We start from the raw sequence: 22,004 nt of genomic DNA, 5'->3' as shown, positions 1-22,004 counted from the left end.
ATCATCCCCAGGGTGTGGCAGTTCCTCTGTGCTTGCATCCGGTCCAGGCTATGTGTTTGATCCCCAGTAGAAGAGGCAGGGGACTTGGGAAGCAGGAGGTGGAATGGAAATGTTACTAGTGGGGTCAAGAACGAGGTAGGATGGAGTGTGAGTTTATCAGGATGCTAAAGGGAGATGACCAGGCCCAGGTCAATGCATCTGAAGTACATGTGATGGCATAAGGCTCCACCTGCACACACCCTTCTGTGGCCCCTCATCATGATAGATACACAAGGCCACACTCTACTCCTATTAGTCTCAGTTTTCTGTGGTGCCTTCCATGAATCTGAAGCCAGAGGTTGATTTACATATGTGTAATGAATTAGAAAGTGAGATACATTTCAACATTGTATGTGCTGTACGACTGTGCCTGAAGAGAATAGCTGGAGGTCCAGCCAAACAGTCCATGCCTCATAGCTTTTCTCACTCTGACTCGCACTGTGCTGAGCCCTGCAGCTATTCTCATCCCTCCCTCCATGCCTACTCTCCACTCTTATACTGCACACCTACCCTCTGTTCCTTTCTGGACTGGCTTTGGACAAATGTATGCACGGTGGTCCTTTTCAAGTAGAGCCTAACAGATAACATGGCTATCTGATTGCAGAATACATTTTGTGCACTTACAAGAATATAGCTTACATCCTGCCTACACTTTTAAGAACTACTTTTTTCTTTTATCTTAAGCACTTTCCAAGAGTGCGTGTGTTTTCCAGCTGCCTCCCTGGTGTGCTTCTCCTCTTCTCCATGCTCTGTTCTGCTTCATTTTTGATTTTTCTAAATTGTTCTAATCAATTGGTGGAATTTTTTTTTTGTGACCTAAAACCAGGGATACCATGGAGCTTGATCTGGCTAGCCTACTCACACTCACTGCAGTTGAGCTTAGGGTGTTGTTCATAAAGAGGGGGTTACCTGCTGCTAACAACCTTAGGAAGGCAGACACGGTTAGGTCCCTTGAAACCCGGGCAGTGGAAGTGGAAACAGAGAAAGCCTCAAAGATAGAAGTGGAGGGGGAAGATGTTCTCTCCAACCTCCAGGAGGAGGATGATCATCACCTGTCCTTTACTTCAGAGATCAGGGCCTAGACCTGAGCTAGTGGGAGGGCAGGGTCTGTAGTATCCACCCAAGAAGAAGCAGAACTGATCCCCTGGGAGTGGGAACTTGAGGCCCAGTTAGCCTATATAGCTTTAGAGGCAGAGAAGTCAGCCCTGGAGAAGAATAAGTGGGCAAGAGGAGAGCAGAGAGATGATGGTAGCAAAGTAGAGTTTGAGGTGTCTATGGATGGTGGGTTTTGCCCCAGACTACCCAAGAGGATTGTCCCTAACTACCAAGAGGGTGATGACATTCACTAGCGGCTGACAGCGTTTGAGAAGGCTCTCAGGATGAGAAAAGTTATACCTCAGTACTGGGGTTCACTTCTACGGGAGCCGATCCCAGTATCTGGGAGGGATGGGCCCCTGACCCTAGGGGAGGATGAAACAGAGTCCTATCCCAATACGAAGAGATGCCTCATCCAGAAGTTTGCTCTCGCCCCAGAGCAGTATAGGATGATGTTTAGGGACACCCAGAAGGTCAATACCCAGTCTTGGGTTGACTTTGTAGACCTCTCAGTTAAGGCACTATAGGGCTGGATACAGAATAACAAGGTAAATACTTATGAGAGGGTGATACAATTTGATCATGAAGGAGCACATCTTGAATAATTGTATCTCAGAGAAGTTACACCAGTATCTAGTGGACTCTAAGCTATCTAGTCCCAGAGACAGGGAAAGGCAGCTGATGAGTGGTTGAGAACCAGAGTTTTTACCAAGTCCCAGGGGGGTACTCTAAGAAGTGGGGGCAGGTCCACAAAAACCTCAGAAGGGAGGTGGTAAGCCCACCACCACAACCCCGTCAGTACCCCAGAACCCTAAAAAGGAGAAGGGTAGAACCCATTCCCACTCTGACCAGCAGAGGCAGGGAGACCCAGGGTTAAACAAGATCTATGATAAGCGGGCCTGCTTTGACCGTCAGCAGACAGGTCACTTCAGAGGCGATGCCGCCTGTCCCAAAAAGGTGGTTAGCACTGGGCTGTCCAGTGTAGTCATAGAGGAGGACGATGATGAGCTCCTCTTAGCATTGTGCTGGGAGACCGGTCCCGATGGTCAGCTGGTGATCCCTGAGGGTGAGAGTAGGCACCTTCACTCCCTTCAGGTGAATGGTATCCCTACCACTGGCCCGAGAGACAAGTGTGCCAGTCACACCATAGTGCCCCTAGAGAGGGAGGGTACCCTTGGCTGGTATACGGTGGTGGTCAGTGCTGACCTCCCCTTAGATTGTATACTGGGCAGTGACCTCCCAGAGGTTAGTCTGATCACAGATGGGGTGGTTACACAGGGTGCACCCCTACCAAAGATCCTGGAGAGCCAGTCTCTAAAGTTAAGAGACAGGGGTCTCCAGAGAAAGGGAAAAAGAAGGGGAAAGGTAGGCTACTCCTAAAGAGAGGGCCAGTGAAACAAGGGCCTTCAGGCCCAGTAAGGATGAAACCCAGAGTTTGCACTGGTAAGGCTTCACCTGAGCCCCAGGAAGTCCTGAGTAGTCAGGCAGTTGTTCAGCTGCATGGTGTTGCCCCTGCACTGACAGAAGGGAGAGTGGAGGAAGGGTGTCTGCCACAGGAGGTGGTAGCCCCCCACTCTGAACAGCAAGAGAGATGCCAGGATCCTACAGTTGCTCCTAAAGCAGTTCACTCACATGTCAGGGGAGAGCTTAGGGTGTGGTTCTGGATTCTGACAGCTGTCAGTAGCCTCTGCTGGGTGCTGGCCTTCATGGCAGCACTACACTTGGCATGGGAGTCAGACCCTATAGCCAAAAGCAAAGTGGGCCCCCTGACCCTGTTGGTCTTGGTGGGGTTACTCAACTGCTGGGTAGCCTGTGTAGGTAAGCTAGGTGTTGCCTAGCAAAGTTAGGGATAGAGGAGGTGGGCACACCCCCACCCTAACTCGCAGAGGGGAGGAGAAAGACACCCCTAGAGTGAGGTTTCATGTTAAAATGGGTCCAGTTTCTGTTGGGATGGGTCAACTGCCTGGGGGAGTGGCCTCAACAGGAGGATGCAAGGCAGAGTAGGCCCTGCAATAATACAGTTAGTTTTCCTCACTGTCGTCCTCGTCTGACAAGCCAGGAAGACTCTCCCAGGTTTGGGTTCCGTCTCCTGGGCATGTTGGCTGGGGGAGCTGTGTGGGAAAACTGGGCTGATTGCAGAAGTCCTGTATCTTTTTGCTCCCATTTTTAGCTGATACTGGTGTTTTCTGACTCTGACTGTGCCCTGGGATCTGCTAACCAGTCCTAGGGCCAGTGCTCTGTTTAAAATGGTATATGCAAATTAGGCCTAATTATAATAAGTTCTGACATCCTACTTATAAGTCCCTAGCACGTGGTAGGGCATATAGATTTCGGGACTCCAGTATGGTTAGTGCACTGCTGTAGTCTCCAGTGTCTTTGTGAAGGCTGGCCTGCCTTGCTGGCCATTTTTAAGTTAAAATTAATCCCAAATTTGACTTTGGAATTAAAAGTACTTTCAAAGTCTCAAACTACCTTAGTTTTACATATAAATCACCCCTAAGGTCTGCCCTAGGTGCCCCACGCGTTGGATGCAGTATAAATATAAGCAGGGACTTTATAAAATATGTTTTATAAGCCCTGGTGAAGGAAAAACAGCCAAATTAATTTCCCCCATTGGAGTCAATGGGCTCCATAGGCTAACATTGGGAGACTTTATCTTAAAATAATAACATCTTATTTCTGACAGAGAGGAGTTAAAATATCAAATTTGGTGTCAAAGTAAGTGTTATAGTAAATCCAACAACTTGCCAATGTTGAATTTATTATCACTACCACAGAGAAATAGTTTTAGAACCCTTTCTGAAAATTACCAAATTCAGCCCTGTAGCACCCTTTCCTGGTTGGGCAGCCTCTAGCAGCCTAAGCCAAGCTACCTTAATGAGGTGCGGAGTGGCCTGGGCTGAGACAAAGGAACCATCTGTTGGGAGGAGAACTGCTAGAGCAAATGGAAGAGCAGGATGGGGGAAGAGTAGCCAAACTGATCTTCAAAGGAGGGAAAGCCACTTGGGACAAAATAGGACCTCCCCCATTTCCTCCTCCCCCAGACAGATGGGAGTCCTAATGATTAGATTAGGAGAGGGGCTGGAAAGGGTGTGTTCGGGCTGCTTAGACACACCAGTGGGTGAACTCAGTTTGATCTAACCTCCAGAGAGGAATTTTCTCCATGTTGGATTTTTAGAGAATTTTGCTTTCTGGGATTGATTTTTGCCACACTTCACAGGAAGTGGTCCTCCCAGTGGGTGGGGGCCTGCACCCCATTGGACAGGAGCATCCCCTTGCTTCCACACTCAGGAGCAAGGATAAATACATCAGAGCTGCCTCACAATTCAGATCGCTGCTGGAAGAAGATACTGTAGAAGAAGGACTGCCCTGCTGAACCCCTGGCCTGCACCTGGAGACTGCACTCACAAGGACTGCACCAGCTGCACACTTTGGACTTCACCAAAAAAATAACTTGGCCTTGCTTCTGCAACTCCAGGAGTGGACTCCCTGTAAGCTACAAGTAAAAAGGAGCTGACCAGAGTCCACTACATCAAGTTCTGCAAGAAGAGCCCAGCAGACCAGCATCCATTGGCCATTTGAGGATTCTGACCTGGTGCATTCTGGAGAATGTAGTCCCAACTCCCAAGGAGCAGCTTAGAGCTTCTGGAACCTTGGATCAAGTTGTGTGGTCACTTCAAGGATGCAAAAAGGACCTCTGGAAGAAGATCCAGAAGTTTGGAGACGTTTGGAGCAACTGTTGTAAAAAGCTTCATAAGTTGAAGAGTTGCATTGTGGGATTTGTAGTCCTAGACCCCAAGAGGCAAACCAGAACCTCTAAACCCTTGGCTGGTGCTGTGAACCACTTTCCTAAATCAAGAAACACTTTTGAAAGTCAGTGTAACAGTGTTACATTGTGGGTGGCCAGAACTCTGGACTTTGTCCCTGTCCAGCGCTAGTTTGACTTTTAATCTTTAGAAATTCATATCTCTGGTTCCTTACATTGGATTTTTGTCATTTTAAAGATAAAAATATTTCCTAGTTTTATAAATTTGTGTTGTGTTTTACTTATTTACCGTTTGTTGATATTAAATACTTTACACACCTATCTCCTAAGTTAAGCCTAACTGCTTGTGGGCCAAGCTACCAAGGGTTGAACTTGACTAGACCTAGTGGGGCTTTGTGGTCTATTGCTAAGTGTAGGTACCTACCTGCCTTTACCAATAACCCACTTTTTAACAACCACTCTGTAGATTGATTTTCAGACATCTATGTTCCAGGGAAAGAAATAGCTGTGGATGAGTCTTAAGTCCTATTCAAGGGCCGTTTGTTTTTTTGTTAGTACATTCCTAGTTATGGAATTAAGATGTACATGGTGTCTGAGAGTAGTACAGGATATGTCTATAATTTTTGGGTCTACATTGGTAGAGATTCCACTATTGACCCCCCTGGTTGTCTGTCCACTTTCAGAGTTAGTGAGAAACTTTTGTGGTAACTTGGTAGAGGACTTTTAACAACGGTCATCATTTGTACCTAGATAACTTCTACACTGGTTTGCAATTTGTTCAGGGAATTGTTCAAAGTGGACACTGTTGCTAGTTGCACAGTCCGATCTAACCTAAAGGGTATGCAGAGGACCTTGTTTGTATAAAAAAACTTGAGAAGGGGCATTGCAGTGTCTTGTTCTGTGATGAACTGCTAGCTGTGAAATTAGCAGATAGGAGGGATGTTGGCGCATCAGACCTTAAAAAGTAAACTTACAAGGGGACGCAAATAGGTCGATGAACCTTTCGACTCGTATTAAGAAGTTCCTGCCATAGCTCCAGCACATAAATCAATACACAATAAACAACAATCATTAGTAATTAGTAAAATCAATAATCAATGGAGTCAGTAAATGTCATGCACCATGACCTTTCAGCCATGAATAACCACACCTTAGTAAAAGTTTTAGTAAGTTTATTTCCCTTATATTAACAATGCTAAAGTCATGTAGATTGATTTCAACATCAAACGGAACACATATAAAAACAATACTGGTTGTCCAATGCTATGGGAGAAACGCAATCTAATCAAAGCTTGTACCACAACACATTCTAGAGCTACAGTGCAAATCAGTAGCAGAGTCAGTTGCGACAAAGATATAACATACATAGAATTCAGCAAGGTAATTTATCAATCATTAGTCCCTGTAATTGTCAGTCATTTGTGAGGGCCCTTAACTAACGTCAGATTAGCATCAGCATGTTGGGCTTCATGCAAAACAATTTTAGAAACATGAATTTAGAAATACATCTAACTATGGATCTGTCAAAACAGCGCAGTTGGTACCTAGAAAGAAAAGGCATAGGATGCATAACAGTCAGGTCTCATCATATCTACCTATCCTCGCCATTGGTCAGCAAAGCAGAATCAGTCTTCGTCCTCAGGTCATCAATCGATCAGCAAAGCATCAGACTCTCGATTAGATATGAGCCCAATGACAGAATGAATCTTGACTCTCTCCTAAAGTCTCTTCTTCTCCCAAAGTCACTCTAGATGTGCTCTCAAGTCTGAATAATTCTCCTCTGTCGCGTTGTTGTATCAAAGTCACCTAAACTATCCCCTAAATCCCTATTGGTCAGTTAGTCCTACGTTCACACTTTACCCAATCATTTTTCTATACCAAATCCATGAATTCTAATATTTCACTCTTCTCATGTAGTTGATTGGTCCACTTTACGATGTCCTCATTATCTGGCTCGTCAGGTAACAATATTGTTAAATCTTTACCTCCAGTCATGGTCTTCATTGTTCTCGTCCTGCGAAAGTACGTCTCACACACATTACACATAAGTTGTTACACCTGCAGGAACATCATCTCCTTGTAGTCGGTTCTCACGAAAAGCTTCTGTTAAGCACTTTTAACAAGACAATGCACATTTCACAGTTTAATTCACTCTGTCAGATTTTTTTATTAACCACTAAGAAATACAGCTTCTGCATGAGGCCTGGCAAGACTAGGCCAAGACACTCGCTAAGTTAAGGCCTACAATTAATAAAACTAGAGCATACTTCATAACCCTTAATATGACATATTACTACATTAATCTAATATATTTTCAATATTTAATAAGCATTATTCATTCATTAGTACATTTTGTGAACATTGCTGGCCATTCTTCGAGGTCACATTTTCAAACGTGTGCATTATTTTTCTACGTTATTCATTTTCAACATAACTCATTATTCAAAATACATAAACACTCATTAAAAATGTCTAATTAAAACATGTGCGCTAGCAATCCCTTCTCTGATGACTAAATGTGCCATCACACTAATTACTACACACAAGCTTTTATAATTCAATTTCTTCAAAAGGTTGTCTTCTCCTTGAATTTTCTCTGTAAAATTTTTCCCTTTTCTTTTCTTCCCTCCTCTGATTATTCTTGGACCTTTTCAATGTAATTCTTTTACATACTTTACATACTCCCCATATACCATTCAGACAAACCACGACAATTAATATTCCCTGTAATATTTTCAACAGAACTCCATTCCAAATGTTGCTGAGCCAATCTCCCACTGAAGCAAACTCTTTGCCAACTTTTTCCCAAACACCTGATTCTTTCAATTCTTTCAAATCAGCACTTGCATTAGTCAGATTAGTAAGTAAGTCTCTTATCTCTTTACTATTATCAGGTATATATGAACAGCAATGCCTAGAGTTAATCATTCTACAGACTCCACCATCCTTCGCTAAAAGAATGTCGTGAGCAAGACAATTTTGAAGAGTCATAGCTCTCTCCGCAGCTAATTCAGTATCTATCAGGAGTAAAGCCCCTGAAAAATGTGTCAGCATGTTATCCACAATGGTAGACAACTTTAGAATCTTAATTGAATTCAGGATGACTCCCACTGAAGGAATCACCGCACCAAATATATCTCCCACTATAGCAGAAGAGGACTCCCTCCTCTGTCTCTTATGATGTAATTCGGTCACTTTGGGAAACTTTTTCAAATCCTCAATCTTTGGGAAAACCATCCCCAAATAACATGTCCCATCCCATCCTCTTGGAAGACGGTAATAAGCATTAAGTCCACAAATATAGTATATCTTTGGAATCGCAGGGTCCTGTCCATTCAACATAAATATCCATTTACTCTGAAACAAAACCACATGCCTTCATTCACTTGTACCCAAAAATAAAGTGTCAGTGCGCGATTTGGGCCTATTTACAAAGCTTCCCCACGTGTAATGTATCTAAAGCTAATTTTCCTTGCGTTTTAATTGCACTATAAGCATAATCATTCTTGTAAGTCCTTTTCTCTAAGCCTTTTTCTAATTTATCCTTCAACACCTTTCTTCTGTCATCAGTGTGATCTAAGAAGCTCTTCTCTAAAGATGTAAGCAAGCATGTCAGATTATTTTTATGTGCATATGCTGTGCCAAACGTCAATGTGAGTTCAAAGAATCCTCTAACTAATACGATATCATTATCCTTAGCTACTTTACTCAAATACCTAATTATAGGAACAAGTGAAAACACAAGATCATGATTCAAATAGAAGTATTGAATGTACTCCTGGTTATAAAATCTTGTTAGTAACAGACTACAACTTATCCCGTAGGTTAGAGGCAAACTATGATAGGTGACTCCTTCCTCAACTGATGAAGTAAAATACTTCTCATCTAACTTAAACCTCTCTAATGCCATTAGTGCAGTAGACGTCTCAAAAGCAGAGGTATGGTTGACTCCTTTCGTATCAAGAACAGACATACCCACAATCAATACAATAAACTGTGGCCCTCATTACAACATTGGCGGTAAAAGCCACTTACCGCTGTGCAGAAGACCTCCAATACACCCTGCGGCCGCGCAAATCCGCCACAGCCATTATGACCCACATCTCGGAATCCGCCGAAATTCAGACACCCACACAAGTCCGCCACACCAAAGGTCAGTGATAAACTGGCGAAAACAAATCCTCCACCGTCACACCAACAGAAACACGCCCATGCTATCACGACACACGAATCCACGCGGCGGTCTTTCAACCACGGTATTCCATTGGCGGTACACACCGCCGCGCTCAAAATACATACACATCTCCAAAACACCGCCACATTGGACAATTCGAAATACACACACCTGATACACATACACACACCACGGCCACACACACAATACTATATAAAACACACACCCACATTACCCACAAACCCCTACGACCAAAAATGTTGACGAAGGCCAGAGAGACTGCACAGCATAGACAACCCCACCACACAGAGGCACACAACACCATCACCCACACAACATCCACGCACAAAACACCACACACCACTACACATCACCACACTCATCACCACATACACCACCCCACACATCACCTACACCACCCCATGGCACGGCAAAGACACCCCAGGTTCTCCGAGGAGGAGCTCAGGGTCATGGTGGAGGAAATCGTCCGGGTAGAGCCACAGGTATTTGGAGCACAGGTGCAGCACACCTCCATAGCTAGGAAGATGGAGCTATGGCGAAGAATAGTCGACAGGGTCAACGCAGTGGGACAACACCCAAGAAATCGGGAGGACATCAGGAAGAGGTGGAACGACCTATGGGGGAAGGTGCGTTCCTTGGTATCCAGACACCACCTGGCGGTTCAGCGGACTGGCGGCGGACCCCCACCTCCTCCCCCACAACTTACAACATGGGAGGAGCATGTCTTGACCATTATGCATCCTGAGGGCCTCGGAGGAGTCGGTGGAGGAATGGACTCTGGTAAGACAAATTTTAACTATCATATCCCCCACCCTACCTGCATGCTATCACATACCCCCACCCTCACCCCCTCCCCTGTCACTCCAACTCCTCACTAATGTACTATTAACACAAACCACCCATCCCAACACCAAGCCCTGCATGACACAACAAAGCATGGACACCCCTCACTAAAGCATGCCCACTGCACATACCTATAACACCCCCCCAACCATCATCACACAAGCCCCCACACAGGAATGCTAGCACCGGGGTACACGCTCACCCACCCATTGCACACCATGACACACACACATGCAATAATCATGCTTTTACACCCCTGCAGGACCACTACCCAACGTCACCAGACAGGAGGGTCCAGACATCTCCACCCCACCCACAGAAGAGGCCCACAGTGATGACAGCAGCTCTGGCCAACTGGATCCAGATGACCAGCCCGGACCATCGTGGGCCTCGGGGCAGTCGGTTCCCTTCGCACAGGCACAGCCCACCACAGACCTTCCACAGCGGGCCCATACCTCCGTCCCCAGGACACGTCAATCAGCTGTGTGTCCACCACTACAGGGAACCCGGGATAACCCACCACCCCAACAACAACAGGGACCTGGGGGCAGTGGTAGTGGGCACACGGTCCAGGGGACGGAGGCCCAGGAACACAGGGGAACTGGGAGGGCTGCTGTGCTACAGGGGGCGGACAGGCCAAGGGAACCCACTCTCCTTGAGGCCCTCTCCTCCATCATGGGAGCATACCACAACTCCCAGGAGACAATGGCAACGGTCCTGGCCAAGTTTCAGGAGACCCAGCGCATGCAGGAGGAACAGTATTTGGGGTTCAGGGAGGAACTCTGAACCATCAGCTCTGCCCTGGGCACCATCGTAGGGGTGCTGAAGGAGATACTGAACACCAGGAGGGACACCGTGGCACTCCAAGGGGCCCCTGACACTAGCATGGACGATGAACTGCCCACCACCTCCGCCGGCGCTAGTGGACAGGAGGCACCGCCACTGGACCACCACACCAGCACCCCACCCCCTGCAGACGGAGAACCACCCCGCAAGCGGTCCCTGAGATCCAGGAACAGGACAGAGGACGATGGCAAGACCCCCGCCAAGAAATGAGACCACCCTGATTGTCATCCCACTGTCCCACTTTGTCACCCTGTCCATACTTAAACTGCCCCAGTGCCACTTCCTATGCCCATATGGGCAGTGCACCTGTGAGACTAATAGACTCGACTCTGCCATGGACATTCCTCCACCATCACCCCTCACCATTTTACCACCCCCCTCCAATATTTAGCACTTCAATAAACACCCTTGAAGCACAAAACAATCTGGAGTCAGTCTGTGATTTTGAAAATGTGTATTAGCAATGACAGTGACAAAATCAGTTCACAAATGTAATGTCAACATACCTATGTCACACATCACAAGTCCATGAAGAATGTAAGCAGATGACACACGTTGGTAACCACACCTGTGAAACCGTAATGGAAATGTACAACTCAGTTACCATATACTGCTTGAAATTGACAGACAGGATAGAGGTAGAAGTGTGAAAGTACTTGTAGTAGGCAAGAATGTGTTCTCACCTGTGTGTCACTGGAAATATTGCTGGATGACTGAGTCCCTGTTGTCAATGTCTTCTTCCTTTACTTCCTCCTCATCACTGTCCACAGGCTCCACAGCTGCCACAACACCGTCATCTGGACCATCCTCCTGCAGAAAAGGCACCTGGCGTCGCAAAGACAGATTGGGAAGCATACAGCAGGCGATGATGATCTGGCACACCTACCTTGGTGAGTAGAATAGGGAACCACCTGTCATATGGAGGCACCTGAACCTGGCCTTCAGGAGGCCGAAGGTGCGTTCGATCACCCTCCTAGTCCGCCCATGGGCCTCATTGTAGCGTTCCTCTGCCCTGGTCCTGGGATTCCTCACTGGGGTCAGTAGCCATGACAGGTTGGGGTAACCAGAGTCCCCTAATAGCCACACACGGTGCCTCTGGAGTTGACCCATCACATAAGGGATGCTGCTATTCCGCAGGATGTAGGCGTCATGCACTGAGCCAGGGAACATAGCATTTACCTGGGAGATGTACTGGTCTGCCAAACATACCATCTGCACATTCATCGAATGATAGCTCTTCCGGTTCCTGTACACCTGTTCACTCCTGCGGGGGGGTACCAAAGCCACATGGGTCCCATCAATGGCACCTATGATGTTGGGGATATGTCCAAGGGCATAGAAGTCACCTTTAACAGTAGCCAAATCCTCCACCTGAGGGAAAACGATGTAGCTCCTCATGTGTTTCAGCAGGGCAGACAACACTCTGGCCAACACGTTGGAAAACATAGGCTGGGACATCCCTGATGCAATGGCCACTGTTGTTTGAAAAGACCCACTTGCAAGGAAATGGAGCACTGATAGCACCTGCACTTGAGGGGAGATCCCTGTGGGATGGCGGATAGCTGACATCAGGTCAGGCTCCAACTGGGTACACAGTTCCTGGATTGTGGCACGGTCAAACCTGTAGGTGATGATTAAATGTCGCTCCTCCATTGTCAACAGGTCCACCAGCGGTCGGTACACCGGAGGATTCCGTCATCTCCTCACATGTCCCAGCTGACGGTGCCTAGGAAGTACAACAGCGACCACAGAGTCATGCAACTCAGAGGTATGTACCCACAGTCTACACAGAACACGAAACATAATCCAAAAATTTGTCTGTATGTGCGTTGAGTCCAGGCCTAGGTATGTGTGACGCAGTTGAAAATGAAGCCATGTGGGCCCCTGAAATGGCGGCTGCTTGACCACTAAACTGGGACAATGGGATGTGAGGTAACTGCGCTGGCGTTGTACACCGTCGCGGTAGGCGGTCGAAGACCGCTGCGCAATGCTGCATTGGTTAACATTGGACCCTATGGGTCCCAGGAGCCAATGACGAAGTGCGCCGGCGGTGATGATACGCACCGCCGCGGACGTCACCGCCGCGGACGTCACCGCCATTTTCTATCTGTTGAATCACTCGATACCTGATCTTCGACAGGAGAGGACTTACACTGCAAGTGCTGCTGTGACCTCGGTCTGGAAGAGACAATGGCTCTTGCGTCTGGGGAAAGGGCCCCTGCCTTCACTGCACAGGAGTTGGAGAAGCTCGTGGATGGGGTCCTCCCCCAGTACACGCTACTCTACGGTCCTCCAGACCAACAGGTGAGTACACAGGGAGCAAGTTGTATGGGCTATGCCTGGGTGGAGAGTGCTGGTTGTAAGAAGTAAGGGGGCAGAGTTATGCGAGCATGAAGGACTGTGAATGCATGTGCCACATGGCAAGGGTAGGGATGTGGGCCACTCGCTTTGATGGTGCAGTTGGTAATGACTTCTCTTCTTCCCCTGTACATGTCATGTAGGCCAGCGCCCACCAGAAGAAGGATATTTGGCGTGCCATCGCCAAGGACGTCCGGACCCTGGGGGTCCACCAGAGACAGAGAACCCACTGCCGGAAAAGATGGGAGGACATTCGCCGCTGGAGCAATGGCCTCCCAACGTGGGAGGGGTGCCCGTCGCACCATGACACCCCTGATGTTCCGGATCCTGGCGGTGGCCTACTCTGATTTGGATGGGCGCTTGAGGGCAACACAGCAAACACAAGGGGGTGAGTACACTCTCATTCAGCGGACTTTGCGCGCAGTGAAGGTGTCTGGGTGGGGGAGGAGGGCTGTGGGTTTCCCTAGGCCAGGGCGAGTTCCGTAGGCTTGGCCCCTCCGTAATGCAGGCCATGTGGCACCCCACCCCACCTCTGTAGAGTGCCAAGTACAGGTATATATGCCCCTGTGTCATCTATGTGTGCTGATGTCCACCATAGCCATGTAGGCCATATCCCAGGAACTGCATCAGTAGAGCCCAACAGCGCGGCGTAGTGCAGGGGGCTGCTGTGTCTGTATTGTCCGCCAACGGTAGCGGTAAGCCATGCACTCAACCTGTCTTTCTTCTGTCGTCCCCCACCCCCTTTTTGTGCTCTCAATGTTCTTGTGTGCATCAGCATCATCAGGTGGAGGTACAGTGGCACCGGAGCACGAGGGAGCTGCATCCCACATGGCCATGGAGGGCCACACCACGGACTCTGAATACACCTGTGGGACGGAGGGCGAGGGGAGCTCCACGGCGGTCACAGGATCAGCAACTAGCGACACAGACTCGTCCTACGATGGGAGCTCCCTTGTGGTGGCGGCAAAATCTGTGTCCCCCACTTCTACAGGTACAGGCGCCACCCCCTCTACCAGCACCGCCCTCCCAGCAACCCCTCAGCCTTCGCCCTGTGCCCGCTCACCCAGGAGGGTGGGCATCACCTTCGCCCCAGGCACCTCAGCCCCTGCCCCTGTCACCTCTGCTGCCCTCAGTGAGGAGGCCATTGACCTCCTGAGGTCACTCACTGTTGGGCAGTCTACCATTGTGAATGCCATCCAGGGTGTAGAAAGGGAATTGCAACACACAAATGCATTCCTGGAGGGCATTCATTCTGGTCAGGCTGCCCATCATCGAACCCTGCAATCTCTGGCCTCAGCACGGATGGCAGCCATTGTCCCTGTCTCTAGCCTCCCCCCTCCAACTTCCTCCACCCAGACCCAATCCCCTGTACCCCAGCCTATCCCAAGCACACCATCAGACCTGCCTGCACACACCTCACCACACAAGGGAAGCTCAGGCAAACATAAGCACCACACATCCCACAGGCACTCACGCAAGCATCACACACATACAGACACACCAACATCCACTGCCTCCACTGTGTCCCCCTCCTCGTCGTCTCCCTCCTCCCTCCCAGTGTCGTCTACACTCTCACCTGCATGCACTACCACTACAGCCACTAGGTCCCGCACCAGCACACCCCGCTCACGTGCACTCACCACCCCCACTACCATTTACACGTCCCCTGTGTCCTCTCCCAGTGTGTCTGTGACGCCCCCTCCCAAAGTACACAAACGCGGGCACACAACCACCCAACAGCCATCCACCTCACAACAGCCTCCAGCGCATGCACCTGCACCTGCACCCAAATCAACAAAACTTACACCTCCTACAACCACCTCCTCTTCCTCCACTCCCAGACCCCCTCCCGCTACCCGTCCCAGTGTTCGTCAGAAACTCTTCCTGAGCAACCTTGGCCTCTTTCCCACCCCCCCCCCCCCCTCCAATTCATAGGTCCCGTACTAGCACCTCAGCCAAAATATCGCCGGTACCAGTGGTGCCTGTTGGAGGTATGTGGAGTGCACCGGGCACCAGGGCAGCCAGTGTGACACAGAGCCACAGAACAGCCAGTCCCCCCCCTGTGAAGCACCAGAAGTTGGACAGTGCCCGACGGGAGAGGGGGAAGACTCCGCTCACAAGGGTCCCGGGGGGAGAGTCCACTCAGCTGTGACTCCTCCCAAGGTGGGGAAGGGGCAGAAGAAATCGCCAAAGTCTGGGAAGAGCAGCACGGCGGAGAAGACCGCCATCATCCCCGCTGCCCAGGAGGCCCCCACAGCCCCATCGTTACTGGCCAGGATGCCACCGCCAGAGTCAGTGCCCAGGAGGGCAGCCCGATCGTCAGTGGCCAGGATGCCACCACCAGAGTCAGTGCCCTGGAGGGAAGCCCCATCGTCACTGGCCAGGAGGCCACCGCCGGAGTCAGTGCCCAGGAGGGCAGCCCCATCGTTACTGGCCTGGAGGCCACCGCCAGAACACCGCCGGAGTCAGTGCCCAGGAGGGCAGCCCCATCGTTACTGGCCAGGAGGCCACCGCCAGAGTCAGTACCAAGGAGGGCAGCCCCATCGTTACTGGCCAGGAGGCCACCGCCGGAGTCAGTGCCCAGGAGGGCAGCCCCATTGTTACTGGCCAGGAGGCCACCGCCGGAGTCAGTGCCCAGGAGAGCAGCCCCATCGTTACTGGCCAGGAGGCCACCGCCGGAGTCAGTGCCAAGAAGGGCAGCCCCATCGTTACTGGCCAGGAGGCCACCGCCGGAGTCAGTGCCCAGGAGGGCCCTGGCAGCCACAGCCCCGCTGGGCAATGAAGGACCGCCATGGCAAGCACCGCTGAACAGGTCATAGACAGCAAAGTCAAGCACCGCTGAACAGGGCAAAGACCGCCATGGCAAGCACCGCTGAACAGGGCAAAGACCGCCATGGCAAGCACTGCTGAACAGGGCAAAGACCGCCCTGGCAAGCACCGCTGAACAGGTCATAGACAGCAAAGTCAAGCACCACTGAACAGGACAAAGACCGCCAATTCAAGCACCGCTGAACAGGGCAAGCACCGCTGAACAGGGCAAAGACCGCCATGGCAAGCACCGCTGAACAGGGCAAGCACCGCTGAACAGGGCAAAGACCGCCATGGCAAGCACCGCTGAACAGGTCATAGACAGCAAAGTCAAGCACCGCTGAACAGGGCAAAGACCGCCAACTCAAGCACCGCTAGCCCATGTGCGGCAGGGGCAGTGACTGAACTGGGACCGTCACGGGGAGAGTGATGCACTCTGGGCACCAGTCCCCCTCCAGAACCAGTGGAGAACAGCATCCACTCCGTCTGTCCTTAACAGGATGAAGCACTCTGGGCACCAGTCCCCCTCCAGAACCAGTGGAGACATGCATCCACTCCGTCTGTCCTTAACAGGATGAAGCACTCTGGGCACCAGTCCCCCTGCAGAACCAGTGGAAACATGCATCCACTCTGTCTGTCCTTAACAGGATGAAGCACTCTGGGCACCAGTCCCCCTCCAGAACCAGTGGAGACATGCATCCACTCCGTCTGTCCTTAACAGGATGAAGCACTCTGGGCACCAGTCCCCCTCCAGAACCAGTGGAGACTGTTATCGACTTGAGAGACTGTGGCTTTGCACTCCCCAGGATGTTACAGTGGGCAACCCACCCACTGTAGAGACTTGAGAGACTGTGGCTTTGCACTCCCCAGGATGTTACAGTGGGCAACCCACCCACTGTAGAGACTTGAGAGACTGTGGCTTTGCACTCCCCAGGATGGAACAGTGGGCATCCCACCCACTGTAGAGACTTGAGAGACTGTGGCTTTGCACTCCCCAGGATGTTACAGTGGGCAACCCACCCACTGTAGAGACTTGAGAGACTGTGGCTTTGCACTCCCCAGGATGTTACAGTGGGCAACCCACCCACTGTAGAGACTTGAGAGACTGTGGCTTTGCACTCCCCAGGATGGAACAGTGGGCAACCCACCCACTGTAGAGACTTGAGAGACTGTGGCTTTGCACTCCCCAGGATACATCAATGGGCATGGAGCCCCCTCGTGGATCTGGCGTGCTGCACTCATCCGGCTGATCCCCCTTCCCCCTGAGGTGCCTGTTGTATTTCTATCTGATGCCCCAGCAGTGTTCTCTCCATTTTGCTAAGGTATCGTGTGTGGGCCTCACGCATGCATTTTGGGCCCAGTGGTCCACGGACCTTGAATGGTGCATTACCTGCACTACTAATCGTGATGTATATTTTGTGGAATGTGAATTTTTTATCTGTATATATTTGGTTACTGTATTTTGATTTATTACAATGGTTGAATTCATTTCCTTTTGTCTTTGCATTCTTCTGGGGGATTTTGGGGTTGTTACTGTGATGTTTGGATATGCATTGGTGTGTGTGTTGTAGTGGGTGAGGGTCAGGTGGGGGTGGGGGTGTTGCGTGTGTGTGTCACTTTTTTTGCCTCCCCCCTCCCCTATGTCGTAGGTGCAGTACTCACCATTGTCTTCGGCGCCGGCGTTGATGATGGTCGTACAGGAGAAGGTAGACTATCGCAGGGAGTATTTGGAGTTCCGGTTCCGTGGCGTCCTCGTTCCTCGTGGGGTGTGTAGAGGTGAGCTTTTTCCCATTGAAATAGCTGTTTCCGCCGTGTTTTTATCCACGGTGATTCCACCCCGGAAAAGGTGGCGGAATGGTAGGTTGTGATACTGTGGGCGGTACTTTGTCTACCGCCTGTCTGTTGGTGGTGACCGCCGCGCTGTATGTCTGTACCTCCATGGCGGTCGGAGTGTTAAAGTGGCTGTCTATGTTGGCGGTTTCCGCCACGGTCATAATTCCCATTTTTTGCCGCCGGCCTGTTTGCGGTCTTACCGCCGCTTTAACAGCGTCCGCCAGGGTTGTGATGACCACCTATATTTCACACATAATTGCCAAACCAATATTTACAGCGCTTAGCATCTCTAACCTGTTTATTAAAGTCAGCCATGATCTGTAAAGAATCAGAAAGCAGAAGTATTTTGGAAAAACTTGCAACAAAAATCTAAAATAGACAACTCTTCTTTTAGCAGTTCAGTTTCACTTCCAGGAATCCTTCTTCCTTGTCAAAGTCGGTAAGCAGCTTTGTCAAAATCAGGTTTAAAAAATCAAATCAGGTTATCACTGTCTTTTCCGGTTACTTTCAATAGTCTCTTTCTCAAAAAATTTCCCTCAGATTGTGTCAACAGTTCAGTTCATTACCTTCTTTCACGCCACTTCAAAATATTGACCTGGAACTTCTCTATCAAAACAAAAAGACATGAACTCTTGCTGCCATTCGTTTGTAGTTGCATGCGCCCATTCAGGACCTGCGTATCTTCAACTTGCTATTCTCTTTCTCTTCAATTTTCGATCACCATTCAACTCTTCTTCACTTAGATCTTCTTTACTTGTAGTATCTACTTCTTTCTCTATAGTTTGTTCGACAACCACTTCTTTCCCTTTCTCCACTTGCACTTCCGGCAACTTAACTCCTTTCAGTAGACCTTCTGTCAATATTCTCTTCAAGATTGAACTTGAACCTTTTTCTTGATCTGTGGTGTTTTCTCTTGATGGACCTTTAACCGGTTCAGGAGGAGTCAGATCACTTTGACTTTGATCCACCTCAACTCCTTCCCCTTCTGGGTCTGGCAATTGCTCTGTTTGTCTTTCAGAATTGTCTGCTTCTGGGAAAGCCCTCCTCTGACTAGGCTCTCCTGCTGCTTCAGTTGAGATAGGTTCTCCGATACTCTCTGAGAGGTCTCCACCCTCGTCTCTCACAGGAGTGACTGAACTGTCCTCAACAAGCTCAGATCTGGTCTCAGTTCCTCTTTGTTCTCCTTCTGGCTCTGAGACTTGTCTCACTGTTGTTGGTATTCTCAACAACGTCTCTTCATGATCCAGTAGACATGCCACTTTCTTTGTGTGACTTGCGTGAATCCAGTTCGGGATCCCAGCACACTTTACAGCTGTCATAGTCGTTAGGACCACTTGATAGGGTCCCTTCCAACGAGGCTCCACACATGTCTATCTCACATGCTTTCGGACAACAACCCTGTCTCCAGCTCTCAGGTTATGCCCTGGGTCATGGATCAGTGGCAGTGTGGTGGTCCTCCACATGCTGAGAAAAAGAGTGTACTACATCAGCCAGACCCTTGCAGTAATCCAACACCATATCATCTGTAATGTTGACAAGTGCATTTGCTGGCACCGCTGGTAATCTCATAGCTCTGCCCATGAGGATCTCATGGGGCGACAATCCTGTCTTCCTGTCAGGTGTGTTTCTCATTGACATTAACACTAAAGGCAACGCATCAGGCCATTTCAAATTCGTAGCAGCACACATCTTTGCAATTCTTGACTTCAAGGTACCATTCATCTGCTCCACTAGTCCTGATGCTTCAGGGCGGTAACTACAATGCAACTTCTGCTCAATGTTCAATGCTGCACACAATACTTTGATCATTTCATTATTGAAGTGACTTCCCCTATCTGATTCTAAGAGATTGGGAACCCCAAGCGCGGTATCAGTTCCCTAAGCAGCAGTTTCGCTACTATGAGACTATAATTCCTTCGTGTAGGGTACGCTTCAATCCAGGGACTAAAGATGCAAACAATCACCAACACATATCTCACACCTCCACACACAGGCATCTCAATAAAATCCAATTGCATTCTGCTGAGTGGACCTCCTGCTCTTCCAATGTGGCTCAAATGAACCACTGTCCCTTTCCCAGCATTTAATTGCTGCCAAATGACACAATGATGGCAAACTGCTTCAGCAACTTTTCTAACCTTGGGGTTGAACCAATCAATTTTGAACAGACGAACCATGGCGTCCCTCCCAATATGTTCCTGACCATGACAGTACCTTGCCATTTGAGACAACAGGTTATTGGGCAAAAGCAATTGACCCTCCTCAGAAACCCACAATTCATCTTGTCTTGGAACACATTTCAATTTGCTCCATGAACGTTTCTCCTCTTTGTCAACATTATACTGCAAAGATTTTAATTCTTCAAAAGTGTCAATTACTTTCAATGCATAGCTCGTACATGTTGCGTCTTCTTCAGGTAACAGTTCCCACTTATCCTTAAACGATGTACAGTTCAATGCGCAAAACATTGCGAATTGATCCGCACATCCATTTCCCAATTACACATATTCCTGCGACTTCAGATGTGCACTGCATTTCACCACAGCAATCTTTTCAGGCAATTGAATTGCATAAAACAGCTCTTTTATTCTCTCACCATTTCTCATTGGTGAACCAGAAGAGGTCAGGAAACCTCTCTGTGACCACAATTGACCGAAATCATGAACTATTTCGAATCCATATTGGCTATCCGTATAGATAGTAACTCTCAATTGAGCAGAAACATGGCACGCTCTAGTAAGAGTGACCAATTCTGCTACCTGACCAGAATACACTCCTTTCAAGGTACCTGTAATCGTGCACACAGCATATCCTGCTCTCAGTGTCCCTTTATTGTCTCTCAGACAAGAACCATCAGCAAAAATAATTTGGTAATTTTCTTCCAATCGGGTATCTCTAATATCAGGTCTCGTTTTTGTGCACAACTCAGTTACTTTGAAACAGTCATGTTCAACATCTTCCGCCTTTTCTAGCTCAACATTTTCACTCGGAAGTAACGTTGCCGGGTTCAACACTGTACATCTTTTCAGTGTCACATTTGGTGACCCCAAAATACTCGTTTCGTACCTAGTCAGTCTAGCACCAGTCAAGTATTGGGTTTTCATCCTTGTCAGTAAAATCTCAATTAAGTGTGGGACCATTACAGTCAGGGGATATCCCATCACCACGCCCTCACACTGTGAAAGACTTTGATCAACTGCAGCAACTGCGCACCATCAACCTGGTAAGGCTGCTGCAAGTGGGTCCAAAGTAGCTGAAAAATATGCTGGGCGATGAGCGGCTCCATGGACCTGTGTCAAGACAGACAATGAACATGCATCACGCTCATGACAAAACAAGGTGAAAGGCTTTGTGTAGTCACGCATACCCAATGCTGGAGCTCTCATTTCATCCTGGTCTAGCACTATGGGATTGGTGCCTTCCTTATGAGTCAGTTTCTGCAATGGTCTTGAAATGACTGAAAATTTTGGAATCCATTGGCGACAATATCCCACCATCCCCTTGAACATCCTGACATCTCTCTGTGTGGTTGGGGGACTTATGTGCAATATTGTTGTAATCCTTTCTCTGGATATCTTTCTTGACCCTTTCATAATCTGTTGACCCAAATACTTCAGTATTTTCTGACAGTACTGCAATTTCAGTGGGAATACTTTGGGGCCATTCTTTCCCAAATGGTTTAACAGGGCAATCGTATCATACTTGCACTTGTCCCTTGTCTTGGACGAAATCAATATGTCATCAATATACTGCACCAAAGTCGATGGGAAAGGCAATTTCAATGACTTCAAATTCTTTTTCAAGATCTGGTTGAACAGGAAAGGTGACTCTGTATACCCTTGAGGAAGTCTACACCAGCAATAGACTTGATCCAGGAATTTGAAACAAAAAATGAATTGGCTATCCTCATGAAGAGGCACAGAAAAGAACGTTTGTGACAAATCAATGACCGTAAACCACTCTGAATCACATGGAATCTGGAATTGTATCACAGCTGGATTGGGCACTAGGGGACAACACTTGACCAGCATCTCATTTATTTTTCTCAAATCCTGAACAATCCGAACCTTCCCACAGGGCTTCTTCAAACCAATTATTGGTGAATTACATGGGCTGTTCAACACCTCCTCAAAACTCCCCGTTTCACAAAGTCTGCAATTATCTGAGCCACTTTCATCAGAACATCTTGTGTCATGTTGTACTGTGGAAGTTGAGGGAAAA

Source organism: Pleurodeles waltl, chromosome 8, assembly GCF_031143425.1.
Source record: "Pleurodeles waltl isolate 20211129_DDA chromosome 8, aPleWal1.hap1.20221129, whole genome shotgun sequence".
Taxonomy (NCBI): Eukaryota; Metazoa; Chordata; class Amphibia; order Caudata; family Salamandridae; genus Pleurodeles; species Pleurodeles waltl.
Note: the sequence above shows the minus strand (reverse complement) of the source record.